A 26,052-nucleotide genomic window follows, 5' to 3' on the forward strand; every position below is an offset into this window, starting at 1 on the left:
TCTCTGAATTAATGAGTTACTTCAATGGAGTTATTTACCTATTGTTGTGACAAACCACTCGGGTATCTTGGAATGATTGCCACCATTTCTTTTTCTTTTTAGAGTGAAGACTTTTTGAAGGAAAAACAATCTGAATAACTCTATACCCCAGCTGTCTTTCTCCATCTGCTTTCTTGATCTTTTTTTTATATTAGGAATTAAATGTTAAACACTGTATCTTTTCTTGCTGAAAGTAAAATAAAATGACTAAGCTCAATTTATTGCCTATCATACTTAATATTAACTTCAAATAAATTTATCTCAAACTAGCATATATTAGATCACTTGAGACAATGTCAAAATTCAAATAAAAACTGTCCCATAATCATAATATAAAACTACAGTGTACCATACAACCTATGACCATAATAAAACATTTTACATTCCTGTTTTCTGATAGATATTAATTCACTGCCATGAAATAGTTGAAGAGATTTTCCTAATCAGTTTTCCAAAACTTGCAAAACTTGTACATATTTTTAAAAAATGAGATACCTTTAATATAGTGTCCAGTAGTTTAAGGTCAATAATGTCAAGAGCCATAAATGGAAATGTATATAATTCATAGTCTGTAACTTTTAAAGATATCTCCCTTAAAACACCAAATACATTACATTTTTAATAGATATATTTATGGAATGCATGTAGCATGATATATCTTCAAAATACTTTATAATCTGTACAATATCATGGAGAAACCACCAGTATTATTGCCCCCTTGATCTTGATGAGGCACCTGAAATATATAGATTTTGTACTTGTTATAGACTTATTTTGGAAATCAGTAAAATGCAATAACAATGTAGTAATCTTTTCTGTAAGACTCTAAGTCATTGTATTAGGGCATGGATTTTTATTTTTCTAAATTAAATAAAAATATAAAAAATTATTAAATATATGACTTACTCTGAAGAACAGGCTACAGAAGCAGGAATCTGAGTTGTTGAATGATTGTTTCTCTTGTTAATGTTACTGTAAAATGAAAACTCAGTACAAGGATCACACCCTAACTTTGTATTCAATCACCTTAGCTGGAGATGAGCATACGGTTTCAGTTTCATTTTGATACAAAGTACTGTCTCAAAGCAAGAATTCTTGAAAAGGCCATTATGCTATCATTTAAATTAGGACTATATGCATATTTCTAAAGATGGCAGTCCCTGACAAAATAGGGAGGAGAACAACTCTACAGGTTCTATTCACACACTCTTTAGAAATTTAAAAAAAAAAAAAAAGGAAACTTTCTTTGGAATGAAATAATTTGTGGCGCCCCAGTATTGCTCTCCAGATGTTGAAAATTCAATCCATGCCTACTCCATTATTACAATGAGCTAAACTACAGCACTTCTTTTGCTATTTATATGTAGCAATTTTTAAGAAAAGACAGATATCTCATCACTGTGACTTTCATAATGTTATTATGGCAAGGAATAGTTAACAACTATGTGCATATTACTGTTAGATTTTATAACAATCATACAGAATAAAGAATGTTATAATAATATAAAATGTTCAAATTAGAGTCAATAATAATATTTATATGAAAATGAAAAATATCATTCATAAAAAGAAAAATCATTTAGAAAAAGCATATAACCTGATTGTTTGTTATGTGTGTGCATGTTTGTGCATGTACTTTTCCCGGGCAGTAACATAGAAAATTAGCAAAGTATATCCAAGGCCTAAAGTGAGAATCTGATTTATAATAGAACTGGTATTTAATTAAATGCTGAAAAAATCTAATATTCAAAAATACATTTTTGTTTCTCTATATATGGGAGAATATTTTTATAAACTTGCAACAGTAAAGCATTTCATAAGGAAAGCAAAAAAAAATCCATTCTATGCATGGTAAGAATAATGAGTTCAAATACATTGCAATTATATTCACTAAAATACATCTAAAAAAACTAAAAAGTTTAAGCCTTACACTGAAAATAAATATTTTCAACATATATAGCACAGCAGGTTCATATGAAGAAAGTAAATGACAGCTAAAAATCAGTAACACCATTAACTCAGGAGAACAACAGCTAAATATCATCCACAGACACTTCCCAGTAAATAAAATATACAAACAGTACATGATCATGTAAAAAAGGTGGTCAATTTCATTTTAGAAATCAGGAAAGTTCAAGTAAAAGTTTTGAAAGATAACCCTTTAGATTTTGTAAATCAAGGGGATTTCTCAAGCAGTGCCAGTAGGATATAAATTGATATGGGCTTCCCTGGTATATAACAACTTTGAAAAACAATTTGCCATTATCATGCATGTATTTTGTGACCTGAAATTCTATTCTAGGTTACGTACACACAGCATATATCAATATCTTTATGTATATCTATACATCTCTAATGCCTGGGAAATCCCATGGACGGAGGAGCCTGGTAGGCTACAGTTCATGGGGTAGGGAAGAGTCAGACATGACTGAGCAACTTCATTTTCACTTTTCACTTTCATGCACTGGAGAAGGAAATGGCAACCCACTCCAGTATTCTTGCCTGGAGAATCCCAGGGATGGGAGCCTGGTGGGCGGCCGTCTATGGGGTCACACGGAGTCGGACACGACTGACGTGATTTAGCAGCAGCAGCAGCAGCATACATCTCTAAACATAGAGATAAGATATATATCTTAACAAATGTCACGAGGAGCTATGAATGTGAAGCTGTATTGTTTATCATAGAAACAATTTGGAAATAACCCAAATATCCATCAGTGGTGGAATGACTAAATAACTTAGGGCATTTTTGCAAAAATGGATTATTACAGTGTGAAGATGAATAAAGTGATGCAACACATATCAATATTGAAACATTTTGAAGTTACAATATGAAGAAAAACCCACACAACAATGCATATAATATAAAATAATTTATATAAAATACAAAAATATGTACATGTAAAATTTTAAAAATATGTAAAATGCAGAATACGTTTTGTTTTTTGAGGAATGTTGAGTGACACAGTTGTGGAGGATCACACAAGCAGCTTTGAATTTCTTGGTGATTATGCATATGGCAAAATAGGTAATGAGTAAGTAGGTGTTTCTTGTTTATTTTCTAGACTGCACAAAACTACTACACAGACTTTTTACTGTGTGCAATGTACAGTAAAAATGTCTAAGTATAAATAGGATAAACTACATTAAAATCAATAAGTTTAAATCGCTGGTAGTAGATATTCTGATTGGCTTGGCTTAGGAAAGAGACTTGGTCACATTCAGATGTTGGCAAAGTAGGAATAAGAAAATTGTGTCCATGGGTGTTCAGTCATGTCCCACTCTTAGGAACCCCATGGACTGCAGCCTGCCAGGCTCCTTGGTCCATGGGATTTTCCAGGCAAGAATAATGGAGTGAGTTGCCATTTCCTCCTCCAGGTCATCTTTCAAATTCAGGGATCCAAACTGCCTTTCCTGTGTTTCCTAAATTGTCAGGAGGATTCTTTATAACTGCAGCCACCTGGGAAGGCCGGGATTTCAAAATAAAGGAAATGAAGGAGAGCAAGTTCTATGAGGAAGCTAAAGGCAATTAGCACACACTTGGATCTGAAAACCTCAAGTAAGAGGAGAAACATTTTCCCAATTCTACAGGAGGGAAGGAAATAAGACAGTGGGTATAAATACATCTTTCTGTGAGGAAGGGGCATATAGATCAGTAAAGTTATTCTTATCTTGCTCTATATTTCCATACAGAACAGAATTTACTAATGTCAAAATAGTAAAGACAGAATAGGGAAAAAGGGCACTGGTGAAAATGTGGAATTACTGCAGGAAAGAAATGGAGAAGAAACAGATAATGGAAATAATAATGTTCAGGCATTACTGAGAATAAAGATAAAGACTAGTATACATATATTACCACTAGCCTGCCAGGTTCCTCTGTCCACGGGATTTTCCTGGCAAGAATACTAGAGTGGGTTGCCAGTTCCTTCTCCAGGGATCTTCCCAAACCAGGGATCGAACCCGGGGCTCCTGCACAGCAGGGAGATTCTTTACTGAATGAGCCACCAGGAAAGTTCTACTCTACACAACTAGATGCTATTTATCATCAATCTCAGACATGGGTTACAGAAATGACAAGTACATTGATAGGTGAAGAACTGTTTTCTTCGTATAGAAGATGGAGCAGAGGGTTTCGGGTCATTGAGAAGAAAATGATGAAAGTAAAAGAATCTTGATTTCCAGGTGAAGAAGTAAGGCTATAGACACAGAAGCCACAGAAAAATTAGAAGAGAATTCACGATCAGAATACAGTTCAAACTCATAGTTATACCCACAGCAAGGAATAGAAAGTCTGTAGTCTGAGCCTGAGATACTGAAGAAAGTTATTTCAAGGATTAAGATACAGATGATGGTAAAATCCAGGGCAGGGCCTTGAGTCCAAATAAAGAAAAGTATATCCCTGGATTGTAGTGAAAAAAGTGACTAAATCTATTATGGCAAATTGCATTGCTTCAGGGATTAGTGACTATTGGTTAGCAGAGGAAGCACCAGGAAAAATGCTTCATGCTATGATCCAAAGCGCTGAGGTGTTTATACACTAAAATTCACATGTCATCATCTATCTAATCTCTACCCATCATATTCATTAGTTATTAGGTAAAAACACTAGGATTTGTAGTATTCCTTTTTCCTTTCACAAATATCTCATTCTGCATTTTGACATTTTATTCTAATTTTTTAACTATCCTTTACTTTTTTAGCATTATTGCTAATATCAATTTTAATGATTGTATATGTATGTATTTTAAATGTTGAATCTTCATCAAAAGTGCTAGGGGGAAAAACCTACAATATAATTGGCTATAAGACTTGGAAGAAACTGTTTATATATTTAACTATGCAACAAACTTACTGTATGACATTAAATCACTATTCTCTCTAGACCACACATTTATTCATTAGTTGGCATGGCAGTTCTGTATCTCCTTCCACAATAAATTTGAAAAGAATCAAACAAGATCATGCATCTCAGAATAAAATGAAAGTGAAAGATATGCATCTTATGATTCTATAACTAAGCATTGAACTTTGAGAAGCTTATCAAGTAAGATTACGAGAACTAAACACAAAATGAGATTCTCTATAAACATGAATGTGAGTTGACACATTAACTTTTATCTATATTGCATTATTCAGAGATTTGGTTTATACAGAACTGTTGTAGTGTTAGAATATTATACTTTTGATATAAATAATTGGGTAAATTTAATTTTAAATAATTGAAATCATTTATGTTCTATTTATAAAAATTTTATTTGATGAAAATACTAAAAGATCTTTTAAGTGTTATCTATTTTTTTCATAAAGTATCATTTTCTCTCTGACCTTGTGTAGCTTTCATGGAGCTTTCCAAGAAATGTAAATTAGCTTCAAATGAAAATAAGAAAAATTTGATTAAGATTTTCATAAGTGGAATTCTTACATCATGAAATAAATTACAGATGATAATACATCACACATCATTTCATCTTTTTATTTTCAAAAGGAAATTAGTATAGGTATATTACAAAAATATGTTTTTTTTATAGATTAAAGTTTATAAATCTCCAAGAATTAGAAATTGAAAGATATTACTTTCTCCTTACCATGTATTTTCTGTGAGTGACAAACATACCATTAGAGATATTAAATACTCAAAGCAATTTTATTTAAAATGTATGTGTACATTTCAAATTAATATAATTTAGCACATAAGATTTTTTTTTTATTCTGCTCATCTCTTTTAAAAATTCACAAAATTATATGAGTTTGTCCCAATAAAATGAATTGTTTCTTAGATATTCAGTACTTTTGCTTGAAATTTAAAATATTATCTTAGTTATCTAACTCATTTCTTTTTAAAAATTTAATTTTTGAAACTTGGCACTTGTAAATTAATTATGTTACTAAGGTTTGTAAACAATGTATAAAATTAGAAAGCAATTATGTGAATATTGTATATGTTATATGCATAAACATACTGTATTGCTATCATTTGCTAGAGGAGGAAACGGCAATTCACTTCAGTATTCTTGCCTGAAAAATCCCATGGACAGAGGAGCTTGGAGGGCTGCTGTCCAAAGTGTCACAGAGTCTGACTGAGCAACTGAGCACACACAATATTTGAATAATAATTATATAATTTATATAATATTTATATATACTCTCACTTTGTCCAAAATATTATTTAAAGATTCTCTCATGTTTGTGTACCCAATTTTTGTCTTGTCTGTGACAAGCCTGTGAACAATCATCTCTCTAAATGTATAGTATAGGATAAAGCTAAAATGTGTCTTTCAGATATACATTAAAGTTTACCTAAAATAATTGGAAATAAAATTCTGATATGATAAAAGAATCCCACTTCAGAGTATTAGTCAAAAGAATTAAAGTCAGGATCTTGAAGAGCTATATGCACCCCCAAGTATGTTGTAGCATTATTCAGACTAGCCAAAATGTAGAAATAATCTAAATGCTCATTGACAGACGAATGGAAAAACAGATGTGAGATATATATATATATATGATATATTTTTTTATATATATACAAAGATATACTATTTAACCATACAAAGGAGACCCTGCCATGCCAGACATCTTGGATGAATTCTGAGAATATTATGCTAAGTGAAAAAAGATGTGTGACATAGACAAATGCTGCATGGTTCCACTTATATGAGATAACTTAGTAGAAGGGTCATTACTAGGCCTGTGGAGAGTGGGAAGTGGAGTTGCTGCTTAATGGGTAAAAAGTTTCAGTTGAGCTAAATGAATAAAGTCTAGAAATCTGACCAACATTCTGCCTTTAGTTAACAATACTATATTGTGTGCTTAAAATTTTTTGAGAGGGTAGATCTCATTATCTGTTCTTATCACAATCGAAGAAAAATGGTAAAATTTTTAAAATTTTACCTTATAAAATGTGTATAATATTGATTTGCTCAGGAAGATAGAGTAGACTTGCATATCATAGTTCTAAATCTATTTCCTCAAAGGATAATGAATACCTCAATCTGATTTTCTTTATTTCAAAGTCATTTACCTGTCACCTGCTGCAGAGGGCACATGGTCACATGCAAGAAGATAATTACAGCTACGGTGACATTCTTTGGACAATGCGAAAGATCCTTTGCTATTTATCTTCATTGTTCCACAACAGTAGCAGAATAATTTTAAATAAAGTTAGAGTTGCAATTATTTATTGTTATCTTTTGGATTACTTTTTACCTGGGTAACACAGAAGAATAAACATAATCAGTTCCAGCTGGAAACACTTCTGTACTGTGTCAAGGACAATAAGTTCACAAATTGACTTCACCTGCTATTCATGTGGTACACAAAAAGAATTGGGCAAAGGGGAATTTAATTAGTGTGTTTCATAGTAGGAATAATAATAGAAAAAAGGCTACTGATTGCATTGGGAATGAATAACATGTTTAGCTATAAACAATTGAGCAGAGGTAGTTTGCTAACATTTCTTTGGCAACAGAAATTTTGATTTTATTAGACTACCTCAAGTGGAATCTAACTTGCACATGATTTCAGCTATAAATAGTAGAATGAAATTTTATTATACTTACAAATATAGAGACTTTTTATCAAAAATGATACAGTGGCAAGGATTTACAGTGAAAAATTAAGAGATTATACTATTTATTGAAGACTTTATAAATATGAAGAAGAAAGAAGAGACTATTAATTTATATATATATATACACATATATAAAATCTCTTTCTCTAAAACTAGAATAACAAAGCAACAGATATCACTGATTCAACGAAGAGCATTTTCAAAGATATTTTTATCATATATGTGTAATTATCATCTAGTTTTATAAAAATGGGAAATCATTTGAAAAAATAAAAATCAAGGGCATTATTAAGTACCAGTTGTGTTCTAATAGTTATTAGTGGTAAACTATGCAGTGATCTTGCCTGGAGAATCCCAGGGACGGCAGAGCCTGGTAGGCTGCCATCTATGGGGTCACACAGAGTCAGACACGACTGGAGCGACTTAGCAGCAGCATGTAATGGGCACACATAATGATTTTCACAGTAGCAAGAGGAACATATAAATTGCCTTAACATTCACATAAAAAAAAGAGCAAAATACACATACACATTAACAGTTATTTTTTAATGACAAATTAATTTGTATCTTTTCACATCACGTTCTATTCCTGATGTTTAAGATCTAATCTAACCTCTGTTTTTACTTATCTATTGCCTTTAAATTAGCAGATAGCCTGGTGGATCAGGTGGTAAAGAATCTGCCTACAATGCTAGAGAGCTGGGTTTGACCCCTGGGTCGGGAAGATCCTCTAGAGAAGGAAATGGCTTTCTACTCCAGTATTCTTGCCTGGAGAATTCCATGGACAGAGAAGCCTGGTAGGCTGCAGTCCATGGGGTCACAAAGGGTTGGACATGACTGAGTGACTAAGACGCATTAGTTCTTGAGTTATGCAAAATAGCTCTTGTTTTCTTCTTGCTTTGCACTGTGTGAGGAATCCAAATAAAATCATTTCATACATTCATACACTTATTTTAAAAAACTCGAGTGTCCAGTGGTTGGAATCCTATTGAGAAATGTATCTTTACAAAAGAAAAATCAAAACCTATGGAGAAATATATTGGACTCTAAGAGTGCCGAAGAATTGAAGCTTTTGAACTGTGGTGTTGGAGAAGACTCTTGAGAGTCCCTTGGACTGCAAGGAGATCCAACCAGTCGATGCTAAAGGAAATCAGTCCTGAATATTCATTGGAAGGACTGATGCTGAAGCTGAAACTCCAATATTTGGCCACCTGATACAAAGAGCTGACTCATTTGAAAAGATTCTGATGCTGGGAAAGATTGAAGGTGGGAGGAGAAGGGGATGACAGAGGATGAGATGGTTGGATGGCATCACTGACTCAATGGGCATGAGTTTGAGTAAACTCCAGCAGTTGGTGATGGACAGGGAGGCCTGGCGTGCTGCAGTCCATGGGGTCACAAAGAGTCAGACATCACTGAGCGACTGCACTGAACTGAACTGATGGGGAAACATAACAAAATAGAAAAATCATTGATATAGAGAACAAGCAAGTAGTTGATAGAAGGGAGGCAGGTTGGCAGATGAAAGAAATAGGTAACATATATCGTTGTACAAGTTCCCAACTGCAAAATAAATGAGTCATGGATATAAGCATACATTATGGGGAATATAGTCAATAATGATATAATATATTTGTATGATGACAGATGGTGACTAGACATCATAGCGATTAGTTTGTAATGTATAGAAATATAAGATAATCATGTGTATCAGAAACTAATATAGTGTTGTAGGTTATCTGTACTTCAAAAACAAGAGAACAAACTCATAGGAGGAAAAAAGAGATGAGATTTGTGGTTACTAGAGTGGGGGTTGGAGGAAGAGGAAATTGGATGTAGGCAGACAAAAGGCACAGATTTCCAGTTATAAGATTTTCAGTTATAAGTACTAGGGATGTAATGTACAGCTTGATAAATACGATGAACACTGTTGTATGTTACATAGGAAAGCTATCAGAATAAATTCTAAGAGTTCTCATTACAAAGATTTTTTTTTTCTATTTCTTCAACTTTTAATCTATATGAGATGATAGATGTTCACTAAATTTATTTTAATAATCATTTCATGATGTATTTATGTCAAATCATTATGCTGTTCTACCTAAACTTATACAGTGCTATATGCCAATTTTGTCTCAATAAAACTGGAGGAAAAACTAAAGGAGATGTCAACAAAGTGGCAACATAGAATGCTCCTGAAATTCCCTCCTCCCATGAAGATATACAACTATCCATCGATCAAGTCCCTCTGCAAGAAATCCAGAAACTACACAATGAGCAACAGAAAATATCCACATTGGAATGGATAGGAAAGGCTGAGATACTCTCACTCATAAACTTTTCTGGCATAGTCACAGCGCTTTGCAGTTAAGAGGGAACTTCCAACTCCTAGCTTCTCTTTGAGGAGTGAATAGATTGGACTTAACAATTGGCACCCCAATTTTTAAAAGCTGCTAGCTAAAGTATGGGCTCCCAAATCATCTAGCTCTGAGAACCAACAGGACTTGGACTTATGAGTCACATAGGACTATAGAGGACAAAGGTGATTGTTAAATCGGTGTGTGAGCACTCTTTTGGCTACAGCGAGGAGACAAAAACAGCCATCTCAGATTTTTCTTAAGATAAGTTTAACTTCATGATTTCTCGGATGCTGCTTGGAGGTCTGGCTCCTAATTAGCCCGCATCTAGATGCTGAATCAGAGAAGGCAATGGCTACCCACTCCAGTATTCTTGCCTGGACAATCCTATGGACGGAGGAAAATCCCATGGAGGAGCCTAGTGGGCTGCATTCAATGGGGTCGAGAAGAGTCAGACACGACTGAGCGACTTCACTTTCACTCCAGTATTCTTGCCTAGAGAACCGTATGGACAGAGGAGACAGGTGGGATACAGTTCATAGAGTCTCAAATTCACTTTCATGCATTGGAGAAGGAAATGGCAACCCATTCCAGTGTTCTTGCCTGGAGAATCCCAGGGACGGGGGAGCCTGGTGGGCTGCCGTTTATGGGGTCGCACAGAGTCGGACACGACTGAAGTGACTTAGCAGCAGCGGATGCTGAATGGGATCCTCTGTAGAACTGAAAGAGCCAATGCGCATTTCCCCTACCTCCTCCCCGTGGCTAGCTTCAACAACAAAACCAAGTATCCAGCTTCTCCCTGGCAGTAACGTGCCAATGTGTCTAGAGTCCTAAATTTTGCAGCTGCCATCTGAGAGACAGACCCTCAAATCACCTACAAATGGAGCTTTGTATTCTTAAGTCCTACAGAAACATACTAAAAACCGCAAAAAGCAATTTTCAAATGGGAACACAATCTCTTCTTACAGCTTTTTTCCCTTGGATTCAACAAAGAGGGAACAGACAAAACAGCTTCTCCTAGTTTCTCCCTGGAAGGAATTTTACTGCACACATTACCAGATGATGCCTCAGGTTCCAGCTTTTAATCCGCCTGCTGCAAGGAGACGATCAGGATCCTACAGAGAGTCTGAAGGGGTTGGTGGCACATATCCCACTGTCTTCTCCGGGCTGACTCCAACAGACAAATAAAACCTCCAGATTCTCCCTGGAAGAAGCTTGTCCACATATCAAGCACTCCAATTGCTATGGCTGCCTCTTGACAGTCTAGCTCTCTGTCAACTCTGGCTACCAATCAGCTCTGAGAACTGACAGAAATGGACATTCATGACTTTCTCTGCACCAGGCAACAAAGTGGTGGTTCTATTTGGGCGTATACACAATTCCAATGATTCTTTCCTCTCGCTCAGCACAGAGTGAGTAAGCAAAAACACCCAGCTCCCACTTTCTCCCAGGTAGGGGCTAGACTACATTTCTAGCATCTTGATTTTCCCAGTGCTGCCTTAGGGCGAGGCTCCCAATTAGCCTACAGTGGGCTACCCAAGTGACACTAGTGGTAAAGAACCCACCTTCCAATGCAGGAGACATGAGATCCAGGTTTGATCCCTGCTTGGGAAGATCCCCTGGAGGAGGGCATAGCAATCCGCTCCAGTATTCTTGCCTAGAGAACCCTATGGACAGAGGAGACAGGTGGGATACAGTTCATAGAGTCTCAAAGAATCAGAAACTACTGAAGCAACTTAGCAGGCACACTGATGGGGCAGGTGATTTGCAGTCCTTCAGTGCCTAAAGATGTTAATGGGAATTTCCAAAGTTTTGGGGACATTGATGGTTTTTGCCACACCCTCAACTATGGAAAGCCATTAAGAGCAAAGATGGAAAGAAAAAAAAAAAGAAGAGCAAAGTTGGAAACTTGGATAATCACAAAGTTTTGAGAGGCAACTGGCAGGTTGGAGTCAGCTGATTAAAAAGGTTTCTCTCCTACATAAGGCCAATCTGCTAAGACAAGGAATGGTGGCTATTTTATCCAATATGCAGAAACCAAACTAGTGAGCCAAGGAAAGGGGAAAAAAATTAAAAAAAAAAAAAAAAAAAGAGGATATTTTAAAAATAAAAGAAAAATGTAAATTTCTAGAAACCAACCTAATGAAACAGAAATAAGTGATTTACCTGCTAGAGAATGTAAACTAACGGTGATCACACAGGTCAGGAGAGCAAAGCATGAACAAAGTGAGAATTTCAACAGAAAGATAGAAAATAGTTTTAAAAAATGCCAAAGGCAAGTCACAGAGAATACAATAACTAAACTGAAACAAATTCAGTAGAGGGGTTTAAATCACTCAAGGTTAAGCAGAAGGAAGGATCAGAAAACTTGAAAACAGAGTAGTGGGGAACTTCCCTGGTGGAGAAGTGGTTAAGATGCTGCACTTCCACGGCAGAGAGCAGGAGTTTGACTCCTGGTTGGAGAACTAAGATCCCGCTCTCTGCCCATGCTGCCACACAAACTACAGAACAATGGAAATTAACCAATCAGAAATGGGGAAAAAATTGAAAGAAGAAACAGATTTATGGAATAGGCATAATAGGGCTTCCAGAAGGAGAAGAGAAAAGAACAGAAAACTAGAAACAGAAGAAATAAAGACTGAAAACGTCTTCCATCAGTAGTGCTCCCTGCCCTCTTTGCCTAAACCACCATTATTTTATGTGTCTTTTATTAATAGTAGACTCAGAATGATCATTTTACAACCTGACTTGTCACATTTTAAAAAAGCATTCTTTTATTATGTTGAGGTATGTTCCTTCTATTCCTGCTTTTTGGAGAGTTTTAATCATAAATGAGTGTTGAATTTTGTCAAAGGCTTTCTCTGCATCTATTGAGATAATCATATGGTTTTTATCTTTCAATTTGTTAATGTGGTGTATTACATTGATTGATTTGCAAATATTAAAGAATCCTTGCATTCCTGGGATAAAGCCCACTTGGTCATGGTGTATGATTTTTTTAATATGTTGTTGGATTCTGTTTGCTAGAATTTTGTTAAGGATTTTTGCATCTATGTTCATCAGTGATATTGGCCTGTAGTTTTCTTTTTTTGTGGCATCTTTGTCTGGTTTTGGAATTAGGGTGATGGTGGCCTCATAGAATGAGTTTGGAAGCTTACCTTCATCTGCAATTTTCTGGAAGAGTTTGAGTAAGATAGGTGTTAGCTCTTCTCTAAATTTTTGGTAGAATTCAGCTGTGAAGCCATCTGGTCCTGGGCTTTTACAAACCCACAGCAAGCATCACCCTCAATGGTGAAAAATTGAAAGCATTTCCCCTGAAATCAGGAACAAGACAAGGGTGCCCACTCTCACCACTACTATTCAACATAGTGTTGGAAGTTTTGGCCACAGCAATCAAAGCAGAAAAAGAAGTAAAAGGAATCCAGATAGGAAAAGAAGAAGTGAAATTCTCACTGTTTGCAGATGACATGATCCTCTACATAGAAAACCCTAAAGACTCTACCAGAAAATTACTAGAGCTAATCAATGAATATAGTAAAGTTGCTGGATATAAAATTAACACACAGAAATCCCTTGCATTCCTATATACTAACAATGAAAAAACAGAAAGAGAAATTAAAGAAACGATACCATTCACCATTGCAAAAAAAAGAATAAAATACTTAGGAGTATATCTACCTAAAGAAACAAAAGACCTATACATAGAAAACTATAAAACACTGATGAAAGAAATCAAAGAGGACACAAACAGATGGAGAAACATACCGTGTTCATGGATTGGAAGAATCAATATTGTCAAAATGGCTATTCTACCTAAAGCAATCTATAGATTCAATGCAATCCCTATCAAGCTACCAACGGTATTTTTCACAGAACTAGAACAAATAATTTCACAATTTGTATGGAAATACAAAAAACCTCGAATAGCCAAAGTAATCTTGAGAAAGAAGAATGGAACTGGAGGAATCAACCTGCCTGACTTCAAACTCTACTACAAAGCCACAGTCATCAAGACAGTATGGTACTGGCACAAAGACAGAAATATAGATCAATGGAACAGAATAGAAAGCCCAGAGATAAATCCACGGACCTATGGACACCTTATCTTTGACAAAGGAGGCAAGGATATACAATGGAAAAAAGACAACCTCTTTAACAAGTGGTGCTGGGATAACTGGTCAACCACTTGTAAAAGAATGAAACTAGAACACTTTCTAACACCATACACAAAAATAAACTCAAAATGGATTAAAGATCTAAATGTAAGACCAGAAACTATAAAACTCCTAGAGGAGAACATAGGCAAAACACTCTCCGACATAAATCAAAGCAAGATCCTCTATGACCCACCTCCCAGAATATTGGAAATAAAAGCAAAACTAAACAAATGGGACCTAATGAAACTTAAAAGCTTTTGCACTACAAAGGAAACTATAAGTAAGGTGAAAAGACAGCCCTCAGATTGGGAGAAAATAATAGCAAATGAAGAAACAGACAAAGGATTAATCTCAAAAATATACAAGCAACTCCTGCAGCTCAATTCCAGAAAAATAAATGACCCAATCAAAAAATGGGCCAAAGAACTAAACAGACATTTCTCCAAAGAAGACATACAGATGGCTAACAAATACATGAAAAGACGCTCAATATCACTCATTATTAGAGAAATGCAAATCAAAACCACAATGAGGTGCCATTACACGCCAGTCAGGATGGCTGCTATCCAAAAGTCTACAAGCAATAAATGCTGGAGAGGGTGTGGAGAAAAGGGAACCCTCTTACACTGTTGGTGGGAATGCAAACTAGTACAGCCACTATGGAGAACAGTGTGGAGATTTCTTAAAAAACTGGAAATAGAACTGCCATATGACCCAGCAATCCCACTTCTGGGCATACACACTGAGGAAACCAGATCTGAAAGAGACACGTGCACCCCAATGTTCATCACAGCACTGTTTATAATAGCCAGGACATGGAAGCAACCTAGATGCCCATCAGCAGATGAATGGATAAGGAAGCTGTGGTACATATACGCCATGCAATATTACTCAGCCATTAAAACGAATTCATTTGAATCAGTCCTAATGAGATGGATGAAACTGGAGCCCCTTATACAGAGTGAAGTAAGCCAGAAAGATAAAGAACATTACAGCATACTAACACATATATATGGAATTTAGAAAGATGGTAACGATAACCCTATATGCAAAACAGAAAAAGAGACACAGAAATACGGAACAGACTTTTGAACTCTGTGGGAGAATGTGAGGGTGGGATATTTCGAAAGAACAGCATGTATACTATCTATGGTGAAACAGATCACCAGCCCAGGTGGGATGCATGAGACAAGTGCTCGGGCCTGGTGCACTGGGAAGACCCAGAGGAATCGGGTGGAGAGGGAGGTGGGAGGGGGGATTGGGATGGGGAATACGTGTAAATCTATGGCTGATTCATATCAATGTATGACCAAAAAAAATAAATAAATAAATTATAAAAAAAAAAGAAAAGAAAAGAAAAAAAAAAAAAAAAAGAACGAAGATTACCAAGAATCTAAAAAAGAATGAATATATGTAAATGCATAACTGAGTCACATGGCTGTATACTCAAAATTAACACAACATTGTAAATCAACTATACGCTAATAAAATTTAAATTATTTCTTAAAAGAAAAAAAAAAGCATTCTAATGGTCCCATTTTCTCTAATAGTAAAAGTTAAAATACTTACAATAGCCTCTGATAACTTACAGGTTCTGACCCTTTCTTATTTATCTCTTCTAGTAATGCCCCATATTATATGTCACCATGCCCTTTTTGCTGCTCTTTAATTATGACAAGAAATATTCCTGCATCATCATCTTTGCATTTGCTATTTTCAATACCTAGAATGGGCTCCCCGATGACTTAAGAGTAAAGAATCCACCTGCAGGATAGGAGAGTGGGTTCAATACCTGAGTGGAGAAGATCCCCTGGAGGAGGGCACAGCAGCCCACTCCAGTATTCCTGCCTGGAGAATTCCACGGACAGAGGAGCCTGGTGGGCTACAGACCATAGGATTGCAAAGAATCAGACATGACTGAAGCAACTAGCACGCACACACACAGAGAATGTTCACCCTTCCAACTTGAAATATGTGCTGCTTCCTTATTTGTTTTGTTTTTATTCAAATGTCAAATTCTTAATAAGGTTTACTGCAAAATCCTGACATCATACACACTTTATATTACTTGATTTTTTCCAATAGTAATTATAATTTTTTAGTACATAATACCTGCTAATTATATTTAAGTCCCCTTATTGGAATATTAATTTCAGAAAGACTGATTATGTTCTTTTGAATTCCCAGATCACTTTATCTGCCGCATCTAAATAAGTATTTGTTGAATGAATATTAAACCAAAGTATCTATGTGAAGTTCTCTAGTAGACCACTGAAAACTGAAGATTAGAATTCAGGAAATCAGTAAAGTTTGGAGATGAATATTTAGAAGTAATTGATGGGCAATATGGATTTTAAACAAAGTCACTAGGAACAAAGCAGAACTTCCAAAATGGCTAGAATTAGAGAACTGGAGGAAGTTTAAGTAGAGCCAGTGAATAAGTTCTTAATAAACAAGACTTCTTATTCACTATGATTAAATTAATTTTAAAGAATTTAGCAATTTTTATTTTTCATTTATAAAGAATTACTAAAAATTATGGAAAATCATTTTGGGAGGATGCATTTCTTTGTATATTTTAGGAGGATATATATTTCTTTGTATGTCTTCATCACCATTCTTACACTCCAGTTTTTGTGTTTTTTTTTTTTAATATCTGGTCAGCTAATGATGAAATGATTTAGATAATGAGTAGAATTCCAATATTAAGAAAGGAAAGCTAATTTGTTAGCATGCACGTAGAACTAAAATTTTGGTTATGTAACGTAGTTACTTTTATTAAAATGCTTACATTTTATTTTTCTAATTTTTTCAAGTTGTCTATTACTGTTTTAAAAATATCTGGGTAGTCTCTGATATACACTAAATAAAATTACTTGAATATTTGGATCCTAGAGAGAATATTAATGCAGTTTGATTACCAATTATGTACCACCTGTGTTTTTAGTAACATTTCAAAATAACTGTGAATCTTCTTCCAAGTAACCATGTTTAACCATCCTTCCTAGCTCATAGCTGAAGTTTCACTGAAATCAAAATTGCTTAGAAAAGATATTAAGAACCTGTTATCTAAATACTTTTAATCTGTGATAACAGGTTGCTACTGACATTAAGAATATAATGTCTAAAGATTGTATAATATTTCAAAGAGCAATTCAGTCACTTATTCAGATAAATGCTATATTTAAATGCATAAGGTAAAATGAAAAAATATATTGATTGGTAAGTGAAGGAGTAACCTCCAGTTGTGCTATGGGGTAGTAAATATTTTCTAATTAATAGTTGGGAAACAGAATATAAGATATGTCCCTACATGGCATAATGCTTTGTTTTGCTTCACAGGAAAGTAGTGAAGATCTATGGGGTGATTTCTATAAGTGCTTAGCTCTTTGGAAGAAAAAACTACTGTGAATTTTGAATGAATATGTCATTACAAAGTTTAATAAAGGAATAGAAACCTATTAAAAGTATCTATAAAAACAATAAAAGCTACATTGACTTTTCATTTTAAAATCAGGAAAATAATTTAGAAATAAAATATGAAAGGTAATTAAGACTGCCATTAACATTACAAGAATTTATCAAAGATTAGGAAGAAATATTAACAACAGATACCACTGTTAAAACTGCCCAAGCTGGACTGAAATTGAAGAAAGTTATATTTATCTTAGACATTTGAAAAACTTTGTGACAGTAAGGTCCATCAAACTGTAGAAAAGTTTTATTAATGAGGTCGATATGGCAAAGTCACTAAATGTCTTTAAATAAAGTTTAGCCATATTAATGAAAATGGTAGAAGAGCTCTTGTTGGGACGACATTTCTTCCAATCATTGCATTTGCTTCCAAACTTATCACCTAAAATTTTCCATATTCTCCCAGTCTCCAGATAACTGGCATTTTCAATGACAGCCCTTAATCATTCTGTCCACCTCAGGGCATCTTGAAGCTACAGATTAAGAATCTTGGTTTGCAACAAGCACGAAATTTAACATGAGAAATTAGTCACACAAAGCAAAGCAATGTAAAATTTAAGGTAAATTATTTACTCTCCATGATTAAATTTATAACAGTTTCCAATATCTAGTAGGAAGTATAAAGCATATAGATGAAATTCAAAATAAATCTTTTTTAAAAAAGTTGCTTTCTGGCAGAGAGAGATTATTATTTGACATATGCTAGAATCAAGTTGCAAATTTATGCTTATGAAAAATAACAACAAAATGGCCATAGGTTATTGCTATACCAGTGTGGAAAACTGTAAATCACATACAAGCTGTAAACCATACATTTTGAAAAAAGGATTAGGTATTTTTAATGAGGCAAGTGCAAAAGAATTAAAAAATATTTAACCAGATCAAAGATAGACCATTTAAGGATATGAAGAAATTCACTAAAAAAAATAATTAAAAAATATTGTGGTTCTATTCTTCACAATGTATAGAAAAATAAGAACTATTCAATTATTTTGTTTTACTGTGTTTCAGATATACAACTCAGAAAGGAAAGCTCAATTTCATTCAAATAATGATGTATCTTTAACAGCACAGTTTCTGATATTTGAAGACAAGAAAACATAATCTTGTTAAAATTTACTAAAATAAAATAATATCTACTAGATTAATAACTAAATCAGGCCTTAGAAGTTGATTTAGGTCCACACATATTCATTCCATCTACAACTATTTCTTTACTAAGTAATTTTCTCAGGCACTCTGCAGGGACACCAGATGGAAAATGGAAGATACAGAATTCAGTCATGTTAGTTTCAAACATAATTCATAAGGAAATTTTATTCACTCATATGTAAGCATGTTTTTGGAAACAATTTTTTTTTCTTTTTACATTTATTTATTTTTTTTTTTAGTTTCTTTTTACATAAAAAAATGTACAATAATATTGCCTGGAAAACACAGCTCATTTTCCATGATTTCTAAGCATTCTTCAGACATCAATACTGTGAATGGAAACTACTCAATTCTTACTGGTTTTATATAGACCACTAAGAAAAAATGTGTACATCTGCAGGTAATAATATATGATCAGGCACAGTACTGAACACTTTCTGTGCATTTTATTCCCCATAGCCTTCTGAGTGTCTCTTTATACAGATACAGTAACTGAGGCTAAGAGAGGTTCATAACTTGCCCAGGGTAAAAACTGAGTAAATTGTCAGGGACATGATTTCAGCTCTCAGACGGTCTGATTCCTTTTGAGGCTGTTTTTAACAGAGTAACTGACTGTCTAGGAAAGTTTCCAAAGCAAAAATCTCCTGGCCTGTGAGAATCCCTTATCACAACTGTACAGCAATTATTGAACTACTGCATGATTGGACACCTGCAAACACATATCTAAACCTATTATATGTTTTGTTTACATATAGTACTAGTCATTTTGCAACAGTTTTTAGAAGCTAGACATCATTGGTGCGTAACTGAGAAGATAACTTCGACAGGACTTTTTTCTTGAGAATATAGTACTTTTGTTTATTGGTAATACTACTAAAATGTTTGGTAAGAAATTAACCATGATACTCAATGAATACTGGTGGCCAGTGCTCTTTGGGAGAGTGACTGTTCTTTGGAAAAGTTGATGAAATCCGAAGTGCTGCTTCTTCACCTGGCTGCACACCACCTTTTCCACTCTTACTGCTCCACACTGGGTTGGTCTCTCCCCTGATATTATTTCCCAGTATTCTTCAACCACGCTTCATTACTCGAAATTGTTCTTTAGTGTGTCTGCAGCATGTTCCCTCAGCTTGCCCTATTTGAGATCTCCCCACTTCAGCTCATATACAACAGCTGGCCAGGTATCCTGCTGCCATCCATTTTTTACACTTCTGCAGTCCAGTGGAGCTGCACTGCCGCAAGTATAACCTCACTGCTGCTGGGTTGGCTGCGTTCCAGGACTGTGTGTTGGTGAATATGTCCCTACTCATAATACTAACTAAAATCAGTGTTAAACATAATGACCCATATTCTGCTCATTTTAAAATCATGGTGTATTACTAAACATCTTTATACTTTTACACTCTAAATAATTTTTTTAGTAATCAAATATTCATTTATTTAGCTGATAACATAATCCTTTTAGAATGATTTAATACTATATTATTAATACATTAGAAAGTTGAACAACTGGTGTAATTACCATGACCTACAGGCTGTATGTTAGGTTATGTATTAATGAATTGTTGATGAATTATTCAGAAAATTTTTCATGTACAATTGTGCAAAAAACAATGAATATCAACTGTCCCTAGGAAATATTAAGGTTGTACCAGACAAAATACATGTAGAAACACAAATAATGTCATAAACTTCTCTTAAGATATGGAAAAATATTCAGATCATCAGCATAAATTTTTAAAAGCTACCAGTAAGAAACCTGATATTTATAAAAAAATATGAATCTAGTCACTAATAAGTTTAGGATATTGGTCTATGTATTATTTTTGAGCTTCAAACATAGCAAAATCTCTAAAAATTGTTACTCTTTGAGCTACCTTAATGCATAAATGATTCCATAACCGGCTTGATATTGTTTCTACACACTTCCGCATAAAATACTCATAAATTATAGTTAACATGAAGTAGCCAAATACACAAAAATGAGATCATTAGCATTTTCCATTCGTATTCAGTACATGAAGAAGCTTATTAGTTTTCTCTGATGGAAAGATATCACAATAAAAGCGGAATATGATTGAAATTGTTATGTTAGAAACTTAAGTTGGAGAGTCCACAAGTGCTATAGGAAGAAGTACTACCAGAAAGAAAAAGTACCAAGGAAATAAAGTGTAGGTACAAACTGACTGACTATGAAATATTGGGCTGACCATAATGGCATGCAATGGACTTCTCAAGTGGCTCCGTTGTAAAGAATCTGCCTGCCAAGCAGGATATGAAGGTTCTATCCCTGTTTTCAGTCCCTGGGTTCAAGCCCTGGATCTGGAAGATCCCCTGGAAAAGAAAATGGCAACCCACTCTAGTATTCTTGCCTGGGAAATCCCATGAACAGAAGAGCCTGGTGGGCTATAGTTCATGGGGTTGCAAAAGAGTCAATTTAGTGACTAAACAACAAAAAAATTGTTATACAATAGACCACTATTTATAGTAACTTGTATAGCTTCTTTGATCAAAATCTATTCCTCATATATCATGTTATATTAATAATTCTTACCTAGAATGGAGGAGGAGTAAATAAAGGCTAAACTTGTAGCTGATAAAGAAGCAGCATCGCACATAGCCAGGATAGAGGAGTGTTTGGCCTTTTTCTGAGTTTGGGGAAATGTTCTTGGCTTGTTCTGGGCTCAGATATGGTTTTGGAGTGTTCCTGCTTTGTTTCAATCTTTCATGTTCACAGTGGCCTTGTCTGATTTGAATGTACTATGAAGAAATTTATGTCAAATATTAAAACACCATGGCCCATCTCTGGGAATGCCAAGACAGCTCTAACAACAAGAAAGACACAAATGATAGTGTCTCTTAGCTTTTGGCAGTTATTTTTCTCTTTGTCAAAGTAAATTGATCAGGGACACTATGGACAACATTTTCAAACACCTATACAACCATAAAACAAGAATTTCAGTCTGTTGCTGTGTACATTGTACCACAGTATCATTCTCTATTCTCCCAGAGCCCTTTCTCTACTTCCATGCCACCAAACTGTGTCACATTATTATGGTATAATTCCAGTATTATGTATGCTGATATCTGTTGTATATATAAAAAAAATTAAAAGCACACACATAACATATAGTTATACAGGAGTAATGTTAACTGGAAGACAGATCTTCCTTGACATATGATACAACATAGCAAATGAAAAATATCCTAAGCTGAGGTTGAATTTAATATACTTTACCTACCAAATACCAGAGCTTAGACTAAACCACTTTAGATGTGCTCAAAACACTTACATTAACCTTCAGTTGGGCAAAATAGTCTAACACACAGCCTATTTTATACTAAAGTGTTGACTACTTCTGCAGTTTATTGAATACTGTACCAAAAATGAAAAACAGAATGGTAGCATGGGAACAGAACGGTTGTGAAAATAACAATTGTTTACCCTTATGACGTCTGGCTGGGAACTGCAGCTTGCTACTGTAGTGCAGTCTAACAATTACCGTAGTGTGAATTACTAATGCGGGAAGCTTCAATATTTGAAGTACAGTTTCTACTGAAAAGGAAGAAATGCTTTTGCATCATCATCCAGTCTTAAATTTGAAAAACCCTAAGTGAAGCCATCACAAATCAGGGACTGTTTATATAAATTACACATATGTAACTGGTAAGCCTCTTATTCAACGATCTCAATTGTTAAAAAAAAAAAAAAGATTATTGTCACCTTTTAAAATACAAGTTGTTTTGTTTTTTGAACTTCTGCACAAAGAAGATATTGATTTTCACTCAATTCAGCTTCTTCCAATCTCTCTCCACTTTAGTTTCCTGTAGTTGGGTCAAAGTTGCAAGGGCTTGAGACATTGGGAGACTATTTGTGTTTGGGGGTGTATTAACATCTAATGTCACTGATTTACACAGAGAGACCTACTTGTGTAGCTGATCTTTAGAGGCTGGTATATTTCACAGCTGTTTCCTCCTCAACCAGACAGCAAAACATATCAAGCACTCTGTCCAAGGTACTCTTAGGTACATGAAAAGCACACTGAAATAAAAAAAAAAAAAAATTGTAGGCTGCCTTAAATGCACTTGTGCAGATAATTCACAAAGATATTTCTGCTGATCTCCTATCACATTGGTAAAGGGACACTTGGAGACTTGAGTGCTGAAGGGCTTAGGCAAAGAACCCTACTCTCAATTGCCCAAATTATCTAGATTTTCTAACACCACTCTTTCTTAGATCAAGTAGGAGTAAAGTTCTTAGCCTCTGGTTATATCATTTTCTTTTCCTCAATCAAAAACACCTTATTTAGACCAGTTTAGTTTTGACTCTTAATCTACTCTTAATCTTTGTTTTAAAATTAATGACTAAACTATTAATCCAACTCTCTAGCCTTGGCTTTTGAAATTAACCATTTTGGTGGAAAACAAGGGGTACATTGTAATATTTGGAAAATAACCCAGTTTAATATCCCAATGTAATACTCCACCAGATATATTTTTGAATGTAGGAAAAATATTAGACGTTCAAACTTTGCTTGAAGTTATTCTAATGTGTACTCATATTGGTCTAATAAGAAATACACTGACATAATTTTAAGATATAAATTGGGTTTCAATATATAAAATGTCATTGTGTTTTGAAGTGTGATATTTTTGACCTTAGTTTTCCAAATGTTAGAATCCTCATCAGTTTTATTATTACCTGTAGAATAGATATGTATTTGAAAAAACAGTAATATATTTTTTACATTTTTTTGAAGAAGTAACTATTCTATACAAACTGATGCTTCCCATTTACTGAAGTAAAGGAACAACATATGTGAAATTTTTGTTTTGAATTCTTCTTATATGATATAAATAACCAAACTTTATGTTCAGAACCACAGGGAAATGTTTTAAATTAAGTTTTCCTTGGGCTGCTGTCCTATATGCAAAAATCATAGGGTGACTTTTTTATTTTTTCCCAAATTATAAATCCTCAAGAGGATTTTAATGCAATCACTGCTGGAACAAAACTTTAGAGTGCACAGTTTGAGACCCACATAAATGTGCTACTGTAGTAGCTTGCTAAATGCAGTGTCCCAGAAAGGAGATTTCATTCAGATTTCCATCAGAGGTTCAAAGATATGATGCAGTTCTAAGTAGGTCTCATGACTCTACAAAATTAAATTCCTTTTTGTGTCACTGCGATATTCTGAGAAAAGTACTATTCTGGATGATAGATGGTCTGTATAATAAAGTGAATAAATGTGTTCCACTGAAGACCTCAAAAATGACCTAAGCTGATCTCTTCTTCAGACTGGAAACTTTGAAGTTTCAGTTGGCTTTAAATCTTTGAGGATTTTTGTTTAATAAAACTACATTGTTAAGATGATAAATTTATAAATCTCTATGTTAAAATTTTAATAGATTTTAAATAGGATTGGACATTTTCCAAAGAAATAACTATTAAGCTTTTATATTTGTCAGAGCAAAAGAAGTTTTAAGATCTAAGAAAACCAAATTTAGAAAGTTACTTAGAGTAACCCACAAAATTAACATTTAAACTATTACTAACTTTGAATTTAAAACTTGAAGAAAATATGAGAAGACTTTTTTATTTCATTATATGCCATATAAAAGTAAGGGTTATTTTAAAGTAATTTATCCAAAGTGTCATGAACTTTGTCCAATTGGGTGTCAGCTTTAGCTTGTTTTGGCAGCCCATGATCTAGATTTGGAAGCAGTAACACCCTGAAAAGGCCAGTGTGACTCTCTTTTGTATGGTTGAAAGTCATCCTTACTAAATATTTAATTGTTAAACAGATGCTGACTTCATGGGCTAATGTTCGGTTTAGAACTACTTTATTCATGTCTATGGAATATAAAGCAAGATAGCCACAGTTTGATTCATTAAGCATGAATGTCCAAAAATGTTTTTTCTAATTTTGAACATTTTAGGGAAAAATACAAATTTTAAACCTTTGTAGGACAATTTTGCCACATCCACATAACTAAATTCAATAGATATTTGGTAGGTGCAACTCATTCCCTTGGTCAGGGCTTATACTTAAAAGAATGACTAAAATAGCATGCTAATCCTAAAGTAGCTTAGAGCAAAGAAAAGACAAAGACAAATGCTTCATCTTAGATTTTTTTTAGTATTCATTGCTACCTTTAGGCATCCAAAGAAAAAGTGACAGGTCTTCATTTTGGCCTCTCATACCCATTTATATATCCCTTTTAAGATAAATTGCTTATGATAAATTTTTAAGAAAAACATTACTATTTCTTCCATAAGGTTAAACTATGGTTTCTCCATACAGTGAAGATAATTGTAATTAAAAATAAGAAGTATTAAAAATTCTCAGATTAATAGCAAAGTAACCAAGTCTAGAAGAAATAAATAAGAGCCCGGAAACTGAGTTGGTCTATTTAAATGGATAGAAAGATTGTAAACTGTAATGTGGCCATCAAGGAGAAGAAACACACAGATCTCTTATGTCTATTTATCTTTGAGAACCTGAAGCAATTAGAAAAAAATATTCCCTTCAACTTAATGTTTTCTTCCTCTTCCCTTATTAATATTGTTGTCATTTTAACAGTCTCCAGGACTGAAGGCTTGTTCTGTTACAACCTTCCTCTCTACCATCTTGCATCAGTCATGGCTTTACTCTCCTATTCTAAAGCTATGTCTCCAATCTCTGCTGTATGTTAGCACACTCACCCACTAGAAATAATAAGAAGGACAATATCCACTCCTAAGACAGCCGGTGTTTGTTATCTCAGTTGATGCTCTCAGAGTCCTATAGGAAATTAAGTCAAAACTTGTTGTTTTCATTTGAAATGTTAGTAAATAAACTTTGGTAACTCTAAATTCCAGTTCCTAATTTGTTTCCACCTTCTCAGGCTTATCAAGCCTTTCCCCGTGAAACATACAGAGAACCTTCTACTAATGCAGAAAACTCACATCAGTCCTAACCTCAGGCAGACTCTGAGCTCATTACATTCTATGCAAACTAGTTTTCTTGGACTCTCAGCACTTTCTCACCCCCACTCCATGGTTCAGGAAACTTTTGCTTCACTTTATTCTATAATTTATCCTCTATTTTACATATTTGAAACTGCAATTCAGTAGGACTGGTTCAAGATGAACACCCCTCACAGACCCTACCATATTAAAGTAATTACTTATCCTTTTATTCTCCTTTGTAAACCAGCAAGTCCCACTGGACATCTCCATCTCACCATACCTCAATCCACCACCAGCTTGTTCATGCGCTTGCCCACACATGTGTCATATTTAGGCATCCCCTCGTTT

Source organism: Dama dama, chromosome 30 (genome assembly GCF_033118175.1).
Source record: "Dama dama isolate Ldn47 chromosome 30, ASM3311817v1, whole genome shotgun sequence".
In the NCBI taxonomy this organism is placed as follows: Eukaryota; Metazoa; Chordata; class Mammalia; order Artiodactyla; family Cervidae; genus Dama; species Dama dama.